Below are 18,479 nucleotides of genomic sequence, written 5' to 3'. Positions count from 1 at the left end.
CTTACCGTTTTGTCATTGCCTTCTATATCTTACTGTCCAAGAGAACTTGCTGTGGTGATGGAAATATTCTCTGTCCACGTGTAGCCACATGTGGCTGTAATGTAGCCACCTGCCACAGTAGCCACTGAGCAGTTGAAATGTGGAGCTAAACCTAATTGTAATTTTTTTACTTTAAAAATTTATTTTGTTTCAAGTTTTTGTTTAAATTATAGTTGGTTAACACATAGTGTAATATTGGCTTTAGGAGTGTAAATTTTTTATTTTACTTCATGTAAATAGCCAGAAGTCTCAGCCACAGCATCTTCTCCCTGGAACTCTAAACTGTGGAACTGTGGGCGCAATAACGTTTTTAAGCCTTGGTGACAATAATAGTCGCTATTCCGTAAGGAGGGTCACAGAATAGTTGAAGTAAAACCCTCAGCACTGTGTGGGGCACATAGTACTAAGTCAACACTAGGTACTAGTTATGAAAGCTTTCGCCAACTAGTGTCTTCAGCAATGCTACTGAGCAGTGAAGCCGTTTTTATTCCAAACGTCGCTCACCTATGGTAACAAAAGCTCTAAATAAGAAATGAGGGCTCCACCAAGCACGCGTGAGGGAAATACCATAAAGAGATGTGTCTCCATATCAGCCATCAAGCTTCATTAATGAGAGTCTGCTTCTGAGGAAAAGGTTCATTTTGATGTGCTGACGATCCCAGGTTTCTTAGCCTGAGACATCCTCACTGAGCTTATTAATGTCAATGTGAAGGACCTCTTTGGAGATGCCAGGGAGCTGTTACCCAAGACAGACAACAAGCCCCTTTTGCTTTTTGCTCCCTAATTGAGTCTAGTACAGTGAGTGGAGAAAGACATGCTTTTACAAACGTGTCTGTGCCCATCATTTCATGGTGTTTTCTTGAGGCGTTGCTAATTAGCACATCTCTACCTTATTAGAGATGATAAATAGAGACCGACCAGGCCTCCTCTGGGCAGAGAGAGTTGTAGAAATCATCTGTCCTCATCTCAGGGATGTCACTTCAGAGTGGCACAAAGAGATCAAAGTTTGACTTTTTAAATTACACTAAAGTTAATGAACTTACTAAAGACTCTCAGTGCATTTTAAAGAAATGTGCCCTTTCAGAGCAAGAAACTGTGAAACTATTTCAAAATGATGGGCAATTGTATTGCTTATTTGCCTTACCTGCAAAAAGAAACTTTGCGCCTTTGGTGCTTTGGAATAGTAAAATACTTACCAGGTAAATGCTGGCTGAAAATCTTAGGGATAATTTCGGGGTTCCTCCTCATGCCACTGTTGCTGTATGGTGCAGCTAAAAGCAAGAAACCAAATTGTTTTTTCACCTAATTGTCATCCTTAACTGTGAATGACATGAATCACTGTTATTTCATGAAGCACGTTGTAAATATGAAAAGGTCTGTAAGTCAGAAGTGTGTCCTAATAGAGAAAAATGTCAGACATAACAGTTGGGGAGAGAAAATCCTGAAGAGCTCATTGTCATGGGAAACCCTCAAGCTCAGAGCATAAGATATAGACCGTGGCCTAATAGCAGACACTTAGACATAGGACAAGAGGAAACCCTAAGCCGGGGTGGCACTGGGAGACAGGAGAGGAGAGCAAATATGTCAGCAGGTGCCAGCAGATCAGTATTTGTGCTAATAAGGTTGAGTGAGGGCGCCTAGGTGGCTCAGTCATTAAGCGTCTGCCTTCAGCCCAGGTCATGATCCCAGGGTCCTGGGATTGAGTCCACATTGGGCTCCTTGCTGAGCAGGGAGACCGCTTCTCCCTCTATCCCTCCTCCCCTGCTCCTGATCTCTCTCTCTCACTCTCTAAGATAAACTGTATGTATATATATATATGTATATATATATATATATATATATTTTTTTTTTTTTTTAAAGGATGAGTGAGGTATTGATGGTGGTGTGCCCTAAGGTTCAGGAATGCAGCCTACGGGGCCTTGAGTGGCTGAACAGTCCTCCCCTCAGAGGATTTCACAAGGGGCTTCCTCTGTGTTAAGTTTCTGGAAAGGGCCTAGATTTATCTGAGGTTTGATTTCATCACTTTATATAGCTAGTGGTTCAGGAATGATGGTATGATCAGCCCTGAGGCAGGTGCCTGCTGAGGCTGGCAGGGGGAGCCGGGGGTCACAGTCTGGGATGGTTGGATGGTGCTCCTCCAGGTGGCACTAAGAAAAGCCTGCCCAGTATTCTGGAAGACAAGAGGAAACTGCAGGTGTGCCCCACTGATAATAAGAATTGTTACAGTGGATGTAAACTGGAGGGGAAATCCTGGGGCTGATCATGCCAAAGGCCAGGTCTGACCAGCTCTTCTGCTCGGAAGCCTCTGTGACTATTGGCCCTCGGGGTAGGGTCCGAGCTGCTTAGGTAGACTTTACAAGGTCTTCATGAGGTCTTTGTGCTGATCCACCTTGCCTGTCCCTCTGTGCTCCTCCTTGCCCTCCTTGGCTCCAGCCACCTCATTTCCTGAGGGAGCCGTGGTCTCTGTGGCTCAGTGGGTGCTGTTCCGTCTACCTGCTGTACATTTCTGCTCATCCTCTTCTTTCTGTTTGCTGGCCCAGTGTGGATGGCTCGGAAACTTTTCCTGGCTTTCCTCTAGGTGACAGTGGGTGCCCTTCCTCTATGGCTCTCACAGGGCCCATCTCTCCCCATCTTAAGGCTCATCATACTGCTGGAATCAGTGCTTGGTACCCTGTCTGTGTTCCCATTAGACGGCCTGCTCTGTGAGGAGGGACGGCGTCTGCCTGCCACTCTGTTCTGGCCTCAGTGCCCCCACTCTGGCTCTGGTATGAGACAGGTAAAAGATATGTTTGAAAAAATTGTGTTAAAATATTTATAGTTTAAAAAAGCGTATGTAAATCTATGATTACGATAAAACAAAGCAAAACAAAACCCTTAACAACACAGATGATCAATTCAAAAGTCTCATTCCCTTTAGTCCAGCTCCACCATTGAGCTCCCCATCCCTGTAGGGGTCCACTGTGACCAGTTTGCTGTGCTCGCCTGCCAATTTTGTATGTATGCTTGTTCATGCATATGTGATATTAAGGCAAAAAAGGGAAAAACCAAACCATATAATATAGTACATCTGTGATATATAGGATATATATATGGACACACACACCATTTATAAGTGTGTGTGTGTGTGTGTGTGTGTGTGCCATTAACGTTCTAAGTTGTAAGCAACAGAAATAAAACTGAGTGATTTTAAACTCAGTGTTTGGATAGGTGTATTTGCGGATTCTCTGTGCTGTTCCACTGACCTATCTATTTGTGTACTAGTTCCAAATTGTGTATTTAAAGCTTTTGTCAAAAGAACCCATCTATGTTTTTGGAAGCTTACATTCTGAAGTGACTTCAGACTCGGGTTGCAAGGTTAGTACAAAGAACTATATTCCCTTCATCTGGATTCGCATTTGCTTTATCACTCTCTTTATTACATGTTAGTATTGTATAATTTTTATTGGAAGCCATTCAAGAGTAGATTGCAGACACGATACCTCCCGTGAGACAATGACAAACATCAGAAAATTTAACATTGCTGCAATGGTATTATCTGATCTATGGATTTATTTAAATTCTGTCAGTCGTCTTAGTAATGTCCTGTAAGGTAATTTTCATCGTCATTTTTTCCCATCCAGATGCAATTCAGGATCATTCCTTTTATCTAGTTTTCATGCCTCTTTTGTCTTTTTCGATCTGTGTCAGATCTTCAGATTTGTTATTCATGACTTTGGCAGTTTTTTAAAAAACGGCCCTTTTTTTTTTTTTTTTAGAATATTATGTGGTCATGTACAAAATTTTAAAAAGTCACACAATAGAGTGTTCATATCAGTCAGGTCCTGGTGGAAAACAAAGACCTTCAGGAAGTTCAAGAGACTTTAGTAAAGGGACAGTTTTCAGAGGTATGGGCAGGATTAAAGGACACAAGGGTCTTTGAGAAACTGTCACCATCCCTAGGCCTGAAGGGGGTAGGGGAGGGGACATTTCATGAGAGCTGGTGAGAGCCAAAGCTTGGCGGAGAAATTGCAGCCTTTGCTCAGAAACACCCTTCAGAGCGGGGAGTTTGCAGGATCCTCTGCCCTCCTTCCACAATTTTATCTCTGCAGTTACTCCCATTTGCTGAGTTCAAGCAGAATTAGGGACAAGGAACAGCAAGGCCAGCTTCCTGGGGCTCAGAGTAGGTCTGAGAAGGGTGAAGAGTGGAGGGTAGGGATAGACTTCTAATGAGAAACAGCTGTGCCCGTCCACGCCCTTCCAGCTCTGTTCCTCAGAGACAGCTACCCACAGTGATTCTAGTTTCTCTCTTTAGTATTTATTTCCATATTTCTAAACAATTTTTAAAAATGTACCAATTGACATCCTTTCTACCTTTTCCCCTTCTTTCTCTCCCATCATAATTACATATTTTTGTTGTTGTTAAGTCAATAGACAGTGCTTATAGTATTATGAGTGTGCAAAAATTGTTCACTGCCATGCCAAGAGGTTTGTGATGCTTGAGACTCTTTTCTTTTTGAATTCCTCATTTTCTTTTGTAGTAATAAGCATTTTGCTTTTTCATTTGCCTAGCTATCTACAAGTTTCTTACTAAGTTTATCCAGACACTGTAACATTTATGTATCATGACTTTCTTTAAAATTTTTCATACGCTCAAACATATCTGTTTCTTTATTTTATATTTCTCTGTCTTCCTGTTCCAATCTGGAACCGTTGGGGCCTAGACCAGCTACCTGATGTCATCTGGAACTTTCCTTTCACTGTTGTGGCAGGTAGAACTGTAAAGACGGTCCCCAAGATTCCCATGCACAGGTTATTCAGGCAAACACGACTCAAGGTACTACTTTGGGGGACTTCGCAGGTATTATTAAGGTCACTAATCGGCTGACCTTAACATAAGGAGATTATCCTGGTGGGCCCAATGTAGCCACATGAGCCCTTAAAAGCCACTTGGGTGGCTCAGTTGGGTAAGCATCTGCCTTCAGCTCAAGTCAGGATCCCGCATCGGGTTCCCTGCTCAGTGGAGAGTCTGCTTCTACCTTTCCCTCTGCCTGCTGTTCCCCCTGCTTGTGCTCTCTTTCTCTCTCTCTCTCTCTCTCTCTCGGTCTCCCTCTCTCTGGCTGGCAAATAAATAAAATCTAAAAAAAAAAAAAAAAAAAGCGGAAGAGGGGGGCAGAGAAAGAGATGTGGCAGGAAAGATGGGCCACAGGGAGGTCAGAGAGATTAGAAGCGTGACAGATTTGCCTTGCTGTTGCAGGCTCTCAAGGTGAGGGAGGGAAGCCTCAGGAGTGGTCTCTGGAGGGTGGTCTGGAAGCTGAGACGGAACCTAAAGAGCCAGGGGCCTCAGTCCTGCAACCAGATGGAACTGAACTCTGCCAACAGCTTCAATAAGCTTGGAAGCAGAGTCCCTCCAGAAAGAAATGCATCCTGCAAGGTTTTGATTTTGGCCTATGAGGATCTGAGCAGAGAGCCAGCTAAGCCACACTGTGCTCGGACTTCTGTAGGAACTGTAGTAACGAACTTGTGTTACTTTAAGCCATGAAAGTTGTGGTAATTTGGTACATCAGCAAGAAAAATGTAGTATAGCTCTCATTATGGGCTTCCTCTCATCTTCCTTGTGTTGGGGTCCCCATTTCCTAGAGCTCTTGTCTTCCTCCCAGAACATATTCTCTAGTGTAGCTGTTCTCAAATGTAGTGGTCTCAGGAGACTTTGATGCTCTTAAAACTTATTGGGGACCCAAAAGAACATTCGTCAGTGTGGTTATACCTATCAATATTTACCATGTTAGAAGCTAAAGCTGAGAGATCTTTATTTTTAAAAAAGATTTTATTTGTCAGAGAAAGAGAGAGAGTGCGCACAAGCAGGGGGAGCCATAGGCAGAGGGAGAATCGGGCTCCCTATTGATTAAGGAGGCCATTGCAGGACTTGATCCCAGGACCCAGGGATCATGACCTAAGCCAAGACCCCGGGATTGTGACCTGAGCCAAAGGCAGATACTTAACAACTGAGCCATCCAGGTGCCCACGGAGAGATCTTTAAAATGTTCATTAGTTCATTTCAAAATAACAGTGATAAAAAACACTGCATAACTAATATAAGAACATTCTTTATGAAAATATAGTTTTTTTTAAAAAATAATGATTACTGAGAAGAGAGCCCTTGTTTTATAGTTTTTGAAAATTTCTTTGATGTCTGGCTTGGTAGAAGACAGCTAGATGCTCATAGTTGAAGCATATGAAGAAAATCTGGTCTCAACACAGATGTAGTTGGAAAAACAAAGGCCTCAGTGATCCCTAAAATGCTCTGAGGGGTCCCTGAAGTCCCTTGGCCACACCTTGGTACTACTGCTACTGTGGTATCTTGTTAAAATATGGTCCAGAGACCCGCAGCACCAATATCACAAGGATCTGACAGGAATGTGGACTCTTGGACCTTCTGAATCAGAACGTACAGTTTAATAAGATGATCAGGTAGTTCCCGTGCTCAGGAAAGCCTGAGAGGCCTTGTTTGAGGAAAATCCTCAGTCCTTCCCCCCGCATGTGTCTTCTTCCCTCTCACACACTAGCACACTCGGAGCCCTTCTCACGTCCCACACGGGGAGGTGTGCGTGAGGTACCGTCAAGCATTTCTCCAGCACCAGCTGGGTGTCCTCCAATTCTGACACTATCTACCATGAAATCATGTCAAATCCCACAGGTTGGGGGCTCAGTCACACCAAACTGCCTCCTACTTCAGATGCCAATCACAAGCCCAGGTCTTGTGCTTCTGACGATCATCAGCTATAAATCTGAGGTCCCCATGACCATTCCTCAGGTCTGACTAAGTTGTTAGAGTGGCTCACAGAACTCAGGGAAACACTTATGTTTGCCAGTTTATTAAAGGATATGATGAAGTATGCAGATGAACAGCTAGATGAAAAGATGCATGGGACACGGTCTGGGAGGGTCCTGTGTGTCACCCTCCTGTGTGTCGATGTGTTTACCTGCCTGGAAAGTCTCAGAACCTCTACTATTGAGATTTTACACAGGCTTCTCACATAGGCCTGATCAATTATTAACTCTCTTCCCAGCTCCCCCACCTCTGGAGAAGAAGGATGGGGCTGAAAATTCCAAGCTTCTAATCATGGCTTGGTCTTTCTGGTGACCAGCTCCCATCAAGCAGCTCACCAAGAGTGCCCTCACTAGAACAAAGATCCTGCTTTCATTCAGGAAATTCTAAGGGTCTTAGGAACTCTGTGCCAGGAACAGAGATGAAAACAAAACACATATTTTCTCATTAAAAATCACAATATCACAGGCACCTCTTCAGTTCCCTGAGTCCTTGCATGTCTTAAAATATCTTTATTCTAGCCTCATGTTGACTTGATAGTTTCGCTGGGTATAGACTAGATGCTCAGCTAGATGAAAATCATTTTCATTTTCAACTTCAGTTTTCCTAGAGAATAAATCAATGGCATCTGGTGGGAGATCAGGGACATTCCTTATCTTGGCAGGCTGGGGAAGGGACCCAGGGGATGCTAACCTTCCTGTAAATAGACTTTCAACCAAGCTGCATGTTTTCAGCCCTTTGCCTGATTTCCGTTTTCCTCAAGAATTGTTCCTCTGTGTCCTGTGGTCTGTAGGGGCAAACCCTTTTCATTTTTAACTCCCTCTACTCCATAAAGGCCTACCCAGTTTATAGTTTCCCTTGTTCCTACCATTCTCTTTGGATTTTCAGTTTACATATTTGTTTATTATTTCACTGTTCTTTGGTGGTGGTTCAATGGCTGTATTTGCTCAGGAGTCTCCCAAATGATTTAATTACCAGGACACCTACAAAACGTTCTGCTATCTGCTGGGTCTAAAAGAGTTTTCCTGGTCTGTCTTTCACTGTTATTTTTTTTATATGAACTTTATAATCAGCTTGCCTGGGCCCAAAAGCTATTGGCATTTTTACTGAGATCATATAAATTTATAGTTTAATTTAGGAAGAACTGACATCTTTAAATTATTGAGTCTTTTGAGAACAGAATATACTTTTCCATTTATTCAATTATTCTTTTATATCCCTCACTAGAATTTGAAAGTCTGCTTCTTTCAGATTTTGCTCGTGTCTTATATTGTCTCTTTGATTGCTATTATAAATGAGATCATTTCTTCTATATACTTTGTAACTGTTTGGTGTTTCACTTATCATTTTATCACAGGAGTCTTTTTGATCTTGATGTGTACAAATCTCCTTCATATTTTAAAATGTATCAACTAGATTTTTGTTTAGTTTGAAAAGTAATATTTAACAACATAAAAATTATTAAAAATATAAAAGCAGATACAATGAAATGTAAATTTCCCTCTCATCCTGGTCCCCTAATTCACCCCCAGTTGATTACTGTGGATTATTTATTGTATAATCCTTCCAGAACATTTTTAAAAAAATGCATGGGTATATGCACATGCTAAAAGATCTTGAAATGGCTCTCTTTCTCCCTTTTGAGTGAGACCCAAAAGCCTGAAACAACACCATAGATGCCTTGTGTTTGCGGTGGTTTAACTGCCTTTGTAGGTCGTGCTAAGAGATCATAAGAGAACACTGGCTGCTTCAGTAACTCTCCCTCTGGACAATAAGAGTAGAGGTTGTAGAGGCTGAGAGATTTCTTTGGAGAGTGTTGTCAGTGTGCTTGGTCAAGTGAACAGGGCTTCAAGACCATTTCCCAGGGAGCCGGACCCGTTGCCTGCCATTTATTAGAAAGAAAGGTAGTACCTATTTCTCCCTGGAGATGGTGCAAAGGCTAATTTGAAACTGTCTACCAGGGCATTGAGTGAAGAGGGGTAGCTATGCTCCAGTTGAGATGCATTTTCAGTAGCTGTGGGACAAAGGTGCATGTTTTGGGGGTACAGGTGTGTTTGGGGAGCAGCCTGGGGTTGTCTTGGGTCCCACCCTGGAGGCTTTTCTGGTGGGACCACGTGATCCCAATAGAACGAGTCTGTGAGAGGGAAGGGTTGTACAGAGCCAGACAAGATGCAGCTCCTGTTCAAGGGCTCCACACCCATGGGTGCCCGGTGAGAGATGCTCCAAAAAGGAGGGGAGAAAAAGAAAAATCAAAACCCATAACAGCTTTCTATAAAACCGACATCGGAAGCTCTTTCTCTGTCACACTCAGAGGAACTGTCTCCTGAGCCTCTGTACCAGCTGTGGAAACCACGCTCTCATTCTAGACCCTCATCCCCTGCATCCCTGCAGCTGTGGCCAGTGGTGGTTTGGAGAGGTGAGATGAGGGGAAGGGAAATAATCAAATTCACTCCCACTCCCAACAGCACCCACCTGCAGACAACCAGCTGGGCCTGACAGGGAAGAAGTTTTACACTGAATGGATTGTTAAATTTTCAAAATGAGGTTTTCCTTAGAAGTGAATGTGACTGGTGGCTTTTCGATGATCTAGCAGTGGCTTGAGAAGAGCAGAGTAAGAAGAAATCCACTGTGTGAGTTTAGGCATAAGTGGTGGGAAAGAATCAACTTACTTTCCTCATGCACCCTATTCCAACTGACTCTGGCTCCATCCAAAAAACAACCCCTATCCCCTCAAATCCCAAAAGCCTCCACAGATAGGGCCATATCCTACCCACAATTGTACCCTTTACTTTTTACCTAGTACTCTGTCTTAGAGATCTTCCCTTCCCCTCCCAGCACACCCATGTGCCTTTTTTTAAGTCGGTTACGTGGTGTTCAACTGTCCGTACTAACATATTTATTTAGCCATTCCTTTCTTGGTAAACAATGAGGATTTTTCCAACCCTTGCTTTTCATACAATGTTGCAGTGAAGATCTTTGTTCATTTTTTTGCTTGCATGGGGGAGGGTATCTATTGAATACATTTCTGGAAGTAAGATGACTGAATTAACCAGTATGTAAATCTTAAATTTATGATCCTCCAAAGAAATTGCACCAATTTGTATTGCTTCTAACGATTTCCTCATAACCATGCAGATATTGTGTATCATCAAATGTGTTAATCTTTGCCAGTATGAGAGGTTAAAAAAATAGTACCTTGGCGATTCATAAATAATAAATGAGATTGAGCATCTATTCACAGGTTTGTAAGTCATTTGTATTTCTTTTTCTAGAAACTGCATAGATATGTCTTTATAGATTAATTTTTAAAAAATGTGTTGCTAGCTAGGTTTTTGAGTCAGCCAGTGAGTAAGTGGGTGAGGAATGAGAGAGTGAGCTGAACCCCATGAGGGGACATTGGAATGTGGCCAGGATCTTTAATCTGCTTTCTTTCCTTCCCTTTGTCCTTTGGGTTTGTATCTAGACATCTGGGTTTGCGATTCTGCAGAGCATTGATTCCCCTACTCTTCTGTCCCCCTCCTACCTGGCACTAAGCCCTCTGGGTCCATAGGAGCCAGAACCATGCAGGTGACTAGTGGTCAGGTGCCAGTGGGGGGGGCACTGGGCAGGACCCTTCCCCCCACTCGCCTGTGCCCTGGGAAGCCAGCCTTCATGTCCCACCTCACTGGGCTGCTTGCCCTCCAGCTACTGATTGGGTTCAGTTGGTGAGGAGTCCCACAGGAGAGCGGAAGAACAGGGAAGCCAGTATACTTTTCTTCTCTCCATGTGGGGTTGCCATCGGCTGCCAAATGTCTCCACTCTTGAAACTCAGCCACCCCATCTTTGGGTTCCTTTAACCACATCTTCCCTCACCCCTCCAGGCCTAGGGGCGAGACAGAGGCTGTTGGTGACTTTGGGGCGTCACTCTATTCCTTGTGAGTTGCCTACTCCTCACCTACACCTTCGTAAATAGGCCTAACAAACAGCTCACAGAGTGTCTGAAGTTGCAAGTGTCCTCTCAGTTTAGGGACCCCGACTGGAGCAGGCACCTTGTGTTTGGCCGCATCCATTAGGTCCTAAGTCGGAAGAAAAGTGATGGAGCAGCACCCAGGGCTGTGTTAGAGGCTTCAGCCACACCCAGGAGGGGTCACAGAGAGTAGTACCAGGGGCTAGTCAGCTCCATGCTGTCCCAGAGAGCTCCCAGGACCCAGCGGAGAAAGGCTGTGACACCTGGGCCACGGGACGCTCCAGGGTGCACATGAGCCCTTGGTGACCAATGGAGCTGAGAGGGTCGTATCGAATGGAGCTCTGGACCAACAGGAGTTCAGTGTTTGAGGAAGAGGTGACAGCCACTGTGCAGCATTGTGGCCCTTCTTGGGGTTCAGGCCAAGCTGGCTCTGGGGGCTATCCCAGGAGTGAGGGATCTAAGGACCCAAGAAGGGCTGGGGAATGAGTGGGAGGGCATGGCTGGGGGAGGGAGGTTACCAGAATGTTTCAGCTGCAGGAGAACTGGGCAACGTTGGATTTAAGTTCAGAGCATCTCCAAGAGACTGCAAGTGAGGTGGGTAGTGGGGCCCCAGCTGGGTAAGATCTGAGAAGATGCTGGAGCCAGGGACGAGGTTAGGATGTTAGCCAGTGGTGCAGGTTTCAGTCCCTGGCTCACGGCCTGTGGGGCTCTGGGGGTGTAAACTGTGAAAGAATCCTTTCCCTTAACGTTCCCACGAGGTTCCAGGGAATCCCACGTGTCCTCCGCAGCCCTTCATTCCTACCTGCAGCTTCAGCCTGTGTTCTGGCCCCTGTGCGAAGAGGCTCTGCTGGTCAGTGTCGCGTTACGGTTTCCCCAGGTGACCGCTGTACTCTGTTACGTGACATCCCAGAGTGGCCCACTTTTGCTCCCCAGCTTAGGGCAGGCTTTCACTGGAAATGTAGTGAGAAGAGGCAGTAATTACCATACAGAAAGGAGCATTCAAACTGCATGGTAGAGATCATGCCTTGCAGGTATCCTCCCTGGAGGTTTCTTTCTTCCCCCACCTCTGTCTCTAGCCCGTTGGCCGGGCCACCATTTTATCTTTAATTAATTAATTTTATTGTGGTAAAATATACATAGCATTCAATTTACCACTTTGACTATTCTAAGTATAAAATTTGGTGGCATTAATTATATTCTAATGCTATGCAACCATCACCACTATCCATTTCCAGAATTTTTCATCATCTTGAGTAGAATTCTACACCTATTAAACAGTAACTGCCCACACCTCCCTCCCCGCAGCCCCCGGGTGCTGTGGATCCCGCTCTCTGTGGCTGGCGCCTCGTTTCGCAGAATGTAGCTCAGGACGTCTCCATATGCAGCGTTGGAGCCTCCGTCCCCTCCAGATCTTGATGGAACCAAGCAGCTTGTTCTTCCTGTCTTCGAGATTAACATAAAGAACCAAACACAAAACAAAACAGAGATACAGCTTAGCATATAAGCCAGTATCTGTAATCTCTGAATGACTATGTATGCCAAATCTGTGATGTGGGCAGAAAAACTGGACGTAGTTTTGTCATTTTGTGCATTAATTAACAGGAGCTACTGTTGTGAAGCGGAACAGTTTAATGGTCGGCTAATGGCCTCAACTTGCGTTTTTCGAGTTGACCTCCTGTTGGCTTTTTATAACGTTGGATTTCCTCTTCTGATGTTTTGCTTCCTGTTTGCTCTGGACTGGTAATTCAGAGAGGTGAGCTTGTTACTGTAGATTGATGAACTCCGAGTGAGAGATTGAAGACTAGTCCCATAAGTAGAGTGAGCTAATGTTAACACTGTTATTTTGGTTGTTTAGAGGTCTTTGTGGTTATATTTTCTCAGACTTGACTTTCAGCTATATTCCAAGTAGGCGAGGTGGCCAAATAATCTAGGAGTTTGGGCTATGTACTCTTGAAGGAACATGGCTATGGTGGAATTGGAGAGGAGATGTGGGGAGCAAAGAGAAACCCCCGATGTAGTTTCTGGTATCACTGACTGGTGGTACTAGGCCCAGGAGGTGATCAGTCGTTATGGCCAAAGGGCAGTGTGGCCACAGACATAGAAGAGGCATTGTGGGCAGATGACCACCCCGACATACCGGACCCTGGCCCCGTTGTGTGGGGGTTCTGGGCTCTCTGTTTGGTTGCCCACCTTGCATCTAGGCTGCCCATACCAGTTTTTTCCCATGTTCCATGCTTGGTCCTGGACCCTGATTTCTTGACTGAATCTTCTGTTTCTAATCATTCACACCTGGATAGCTATGTATTTTTATTTAGTTATTTATTTCAGTACCATCCTGCTTCCTTCTGACTCCAGCCTTCATAGTCATGTCACAGACCATCATGGGTTTTGGCTCTGGTGTCTTGGCACTTGCTTAGATCTCGTAGGCCAAAGAGTTTCCTGAGCTGAGCTAAAATCACATGGGAAAGGCAACTAGGATTTAAGGAGAGATGTTATATTCCACAGGATGGTTGGGTTATGAAGATCTAGCCAGAAGAGTCTAAGAAATTAGGGTTTCATGAAAAAAGAAATGGCTGGTGCTATGCCAGTAAGCACCTGTTTGTGGTCTCCAAACCAGACTCCCAGTAGGTCGGTAATGGAGCCTTTCTACCATTCACCCTCATTCTGAGAGAAGAAAACACAAGCCTTTGGGAGGAAAGGTTCACATCCTGAGGCAGGTGCAAGAGCGGGGTCTTCCTTGAGGAGCCCCTTATCCCTTCTCCCTCCCTGTCGAGATGGCCAAATGACCTTCTAAGACCTTTAAGGAGTGCATGGGCACCAGCAATGCAGAGATTCTAAAAGAACTTTTGAATTAGAATTGCACTGTCTGCAAAAGGGAAAGATGTCCCTCCAGTGTTCACTAGGTAGTTCCTTTTTAGCTACTTACTCTCCTATGAGCAAGTTCTATGACTTAGCTCCAAGTCACCCTACTGCCTTCAAGCCCTGTTATCATCTACTGCCTAGACCATTGCAAACATGGTCTAGACCAGCACTGTCCAAAATGTTCTATAATGATGAAAAATTTCTGTCTGCCACCAAAAGAGTTTTCACTAATATACCCTAGTCTGGGTTGGGGACCACAGATGGATGCTCAGTGAGTGATATATCACCATTTCCCAGCAAACCCATGTTTCTTAGAATCTCCTGGGTAGATCTAGACAACCTGACCATCCCCTGTCCAGCTGGCTGTGAGGTCCATGGGCTGATCTGGCTCCACATGATGGCCTCTGCCATGCTTGGGTCACCTCTGTTCATAGCCCGCACACTGAACCATTGCTCTGCTCTCCTTACACCCCATTTCTTGCCCAGTCCTTTATGTTCCTCCGTTTCCAATCATGTTCCATTTTTAGTTGAGCTCACTAAGAGGGATCTTGGGAAAGTCGTACTTCATAATGTGTAAAACAGAAGCATCAAATAGAAGAGTCCTTAAGGATGAAGCCATTTGCTCCGAGGTGCACTAGGTAATTTACCAGATTCTTCTGGTTCCGACCCTGGTCTCCATGAAACAGAAATAACAATTTGGACAACAATAACATGAATGATAACAATCATTCTTCCTAGAAAAATACAAAGAAATAAGACATGTAAAATGACTTTGGAAAGCCAGAAATGCTCTAACAGTTAAAGTATCAAGTAGCTATCAAATGCTTGCTTTCCTCTCAGACAAAATGCCAGAAAATGCTGCTCATTTTATCTATCCCTTATGACTTTATTTCTCTTCCTTATTTCTTCTGGGCCAAGTAGGGTGTAACTGATCAAAAGTGTCTTGGACTAGATGAGCTTCCTTCTCATGGTGACCATCAAAGTGCTCTCTTGTCATCTTCTTTTATCTGGGTCACATTCAGAAATAGCTTTCTAGCTGGTTTGAAGAAACAACTTTCAAATTACTTCATAGAATAAAAAAATCAAGGCTCTGACAACCCACAAGGCTTTGTGCATCCCTCTGGCCAGTTCCTTAAAGGCTGTAAGATGGCAGACAAGGTGGCAGGGAATGCATCCACCAAAGTTGGACAAGTGTCAGATGACCCAGGACACTGAGGATGATTGAAAAAATCCCTCAGGGCCCCAGTCAACACATTTTTTGGGGAGAGAATCTTATAGAGATTTTTATACTAAATATCACCAGAAATGTACTTGAAAAAATAACTAGAACATACTGTATGGTAACTAACAAAATTTAAATAAAAAAAAATAACCAGAACATTTTCTTTCTTCATATTTTACAGCACAGAGCAAGAATTATTTTAGGTGAACAGACACTGAAAGTACAGAACATAAAGAAAATTCTCCATAACTCATTTATCTTGCTGGATTTAGAAGGGTCGAGTGACAGTTACAAATGACAGCCCTCCTAAGTATTCAATTTTCTGAAGTCTTTTAAATGTGGAAATGTATTTCTGTGAATATTTATACAATAGTAACAAAGCAGTGCTCAACTTTAGGTGATAAAAATGGGGTTAATTAAAATATAAAAAAATGTAAATCAGATTTGTTAATTTTGTTTAAGTAGTTTCTGTTCATTGTTGCCATTGAACAGGATGGCAATGGAGTGAGAGGGAGGAAGGCCATCTAGGTGCTCAGGTCAGGGTCCCAGAGGTGTTAGGCCCTGCTGTCCATGGCTAGGTCTTTGTATGCTGAAAAGTCAGAGACAGTCTCATAAAAAACAAATCCACAGAAGACTTATGCATATGGATAGTTCTTAGCCTTGTGGAAAGGAGGACTGTGGAAGTTACCCCTGCATAATTCTGTGGGCAAGGATGAGGAGCAGGTGCTTCTGTTGCCCACTGTTATGGCCCTTGGTTTACCCCTCTTGGTCTACCTGTGGCTTCCTTTGGGTGAGGTTCCTGACTGGACCATTGGAAGGACTTATCTCCCCTACTTCTCAAACTTCTGTGGCCGCATTGCCTAGGTTTTCATCAGACTCTAACCTCTGAACCCCAGGCCAAACCTTCCTGATAAACATGCTGCCTAGGGGAAGATGTTTCCAGAAACGGAGAGAAAGAAGCAACCCCTATTATGTCAGGACTGTGTAATTGAGCTGGTGTTCTCTACTGAGCTTGAGGCCAAGGTTATTGGCAAGTCATCTACTCTTGCTCATGGGAAGGCCTCATCAGGCTTTCCTTCTCTATCAGCCAATATGCCGACAAGATATGGGAGCTTCCTGGTTTAGTCAGAGGCATCTGGTAACTCCTGGATGGGCTTCATGTTAATTACAGTGTTTTGATCTTCACTTTCCACTCAATCGTCTCTTATAACCAAGATCCTCAAGAAGAGGGTAGGGTGGAGTTCTGCATTTGCAGAATTCTAGTGGCTAAGACAGCTGAAAACCATAGTCCTCACTAATTCTAGTTTCTCTGACCCCACTGAGGCTTGCATGGTCAAGGCCAATGCCCATTGCATGTCAAGGCCAATGCCCATGGCATAGCAAGGCCAATGCCCAGAGCTGATCCTGGTTGAGGTCAATTACCTGGTTTGGGGACGGGAGTTGCTTACTATCAAGCTTGCTTCCATCTTCCAAAAAGTCTACCTTGAGGGTGCCTGAGCTATGGCAACTAGGAAAGGAGCCATGCTGGATCTGGAAGCCCAGGTCAGGCCAGCCATGGTGCCCACAGTTTTTTGTTTCTTGAGCTCACTCTAGTATTTGTGTATATGTGTGTACACACACACACACACACACACACAATTTTATATATAGCACATATATTTTATATATATATTTGGATGGTAAGTTTGGGTGAATGCAGGTAGACCTTACAATCTCATCTGAAATCAGGGATATGTAATCTTAAGCTTTTCACTCATTTATTTATTAGTTCAAACAAGTATATTAAATGCTTAGAAGTGTACAACACTGTACTAAGAAGGAAGTTGGAGTGTGAGGCACAGAAAGGTAAAAAAGACCAAGTGCCACGTCTTCAGGGAGCTCGGAATTTATATGGGAGAGACAGGCATTTAACATCGCATTTTACACCTGACAAAAATCATCAAAAGGGAGGTATAAATCAGGTGACATGAGCGTTTTGATGAGGAAAGGATATCAGTTCTCTCCGTGGGGATTAGGGACCATGTGCCTGAGGAGATAACCTTTTTTTTTTTTTTTTTTTTTTTTTAAGATTTTATTTATTTATTTGACAGAGAGAGAGAGAAAGAGCACAAGTAGGGGGAGAGGCAGGCAGGGGGAGAAGGAGAGGCAGGCTCCCTGCTGAGCAGAGAGCTCAGTGTGGGGCTCGATCATGACCTGAGCTGAAGGCAGATACTTAACCGACTGAGCCACCCAGGCGCCCCTGGAAGATAACCTTTGAGCCTTGAAGGATGACTAGAATTTCACTTTAGCTCTTATAAAAATAATCAGTCTTGGCAGCAAAGCTCTTAATGATTTGTATTTGTACGGCTGTTCCCGCTGACTGAGCAGCCTCACACAGTTTATCTTACTTAATTGGAACAATAACTTTGCAAGGTTAAGTAAGGGGATATTACTATTATTTTTTTAAGGTCAAATTGAGGCTTAGAGAACTTCCCTGACTTGCCTCAGGTGACCTACTATGCAGTCGGAGAGGAGGGAGTGCAGACGTGCAGCCAGTGTCCTCTACCTGCACAGAACTGTGAGAGCCCTTTCCCCGCCCACCCGTGCTTTTCCAGAGGCACAGTCCCGGAGTTTGCCCATCGTTGGTTACTCAGAGCCTTCCTAACCAGCCTCAGCGACTGTCGATGGTTCTCAGAGTGTGATCTCCACACCAGCATCATCCACATCCCCTAGAAACCTGTTAGAAATAGAAATCCTCCTCACCAATCCCGGCAGTGTTTTAACCAGCTTTCCAGGTGATTCTGCTGTAGGCTCAAATGTGAGAGCTACCGGCATAGGGGATCTAAATAACACAACTTTGAGGATTCTCTTAGAATAGAATTAAACATGAAGACTGGTTCTTAAAAACAAACAATCCTTACAGTGTCAGAAATTAAGGCAAATTGTGTTTTCCTTTTCGTTGTTTGGGATTTTTACTGAGCAGGGTGATACGGCATAGGGCTGGAATAAATTTGGTAGTAAAACTGCATATACTTCTTTCTTATTGAGAAAACCAAGATACATTCAAAGCCACAGGGAACATGGGATTTAGTCTGCAAAAGTCAAGGCCTCCCAGAGCTGAAATATAATGTCAAACATTCCTTCAGAATACAGTGGTGGGTTTTTGATAAGGGTTACCTGCCAAAGGGGGCCCAACCCCCGAAAGCTTGTGAATCTGCTCTTGAGAACTTGCAGGCTCTAAAGAAATTCAGCCGAGAAATGGGAGAAATCCTGGTGTCATGGTATTTCATTCTTTTGAATACTTCGTGAGAAAAAAACAGAGAGATGAGGGTATTCTGTTACCATGGGAACCTGGAGAGGCCCAGGCTGGCGGATGATACCGAGATCTGAAAAAGCTTGGCATCCTGATTCTAGATGAGAAAAATGGGGCTGTGGAGGCCTGGAGTTGGGTCAGAATGAATATTCTTTTATTCCTGCATAGTTCTGCCACACTGCCTGATTAAAAAAAAATAATCCATTAAATTAAACAGCTTGCACAGTGACTGTGATTGATGAACACCTAATCGCATGTTCCCTTTATGAAGGCCCTCCACTTTGTTTAGTTTCAACCCTCTCAGCCTGCTTTC

Source organism: Lontra canadensis, unplaced genomic scaffold (genome assembly GCF_010015895.1).
Source record: "Lontra canadensis isolate GAN:19392208 unplaced genomic scaffold, GSC_riverotter_1.0 scaffold71, whole genome shotgun sequence".
In the NCBI taxonomy this organism is placed as follows: domain Eukaryota; kingdom Metazoa; phylum Chordata; class Mammalia; order Carnivora; family Mustelidae; genus Lontra; species Lontra canadensis.
The sequence above is the reverse complement of the archived record's forward strand: the minus strand, read 5'-3'. Positions refer to the sequence as shown.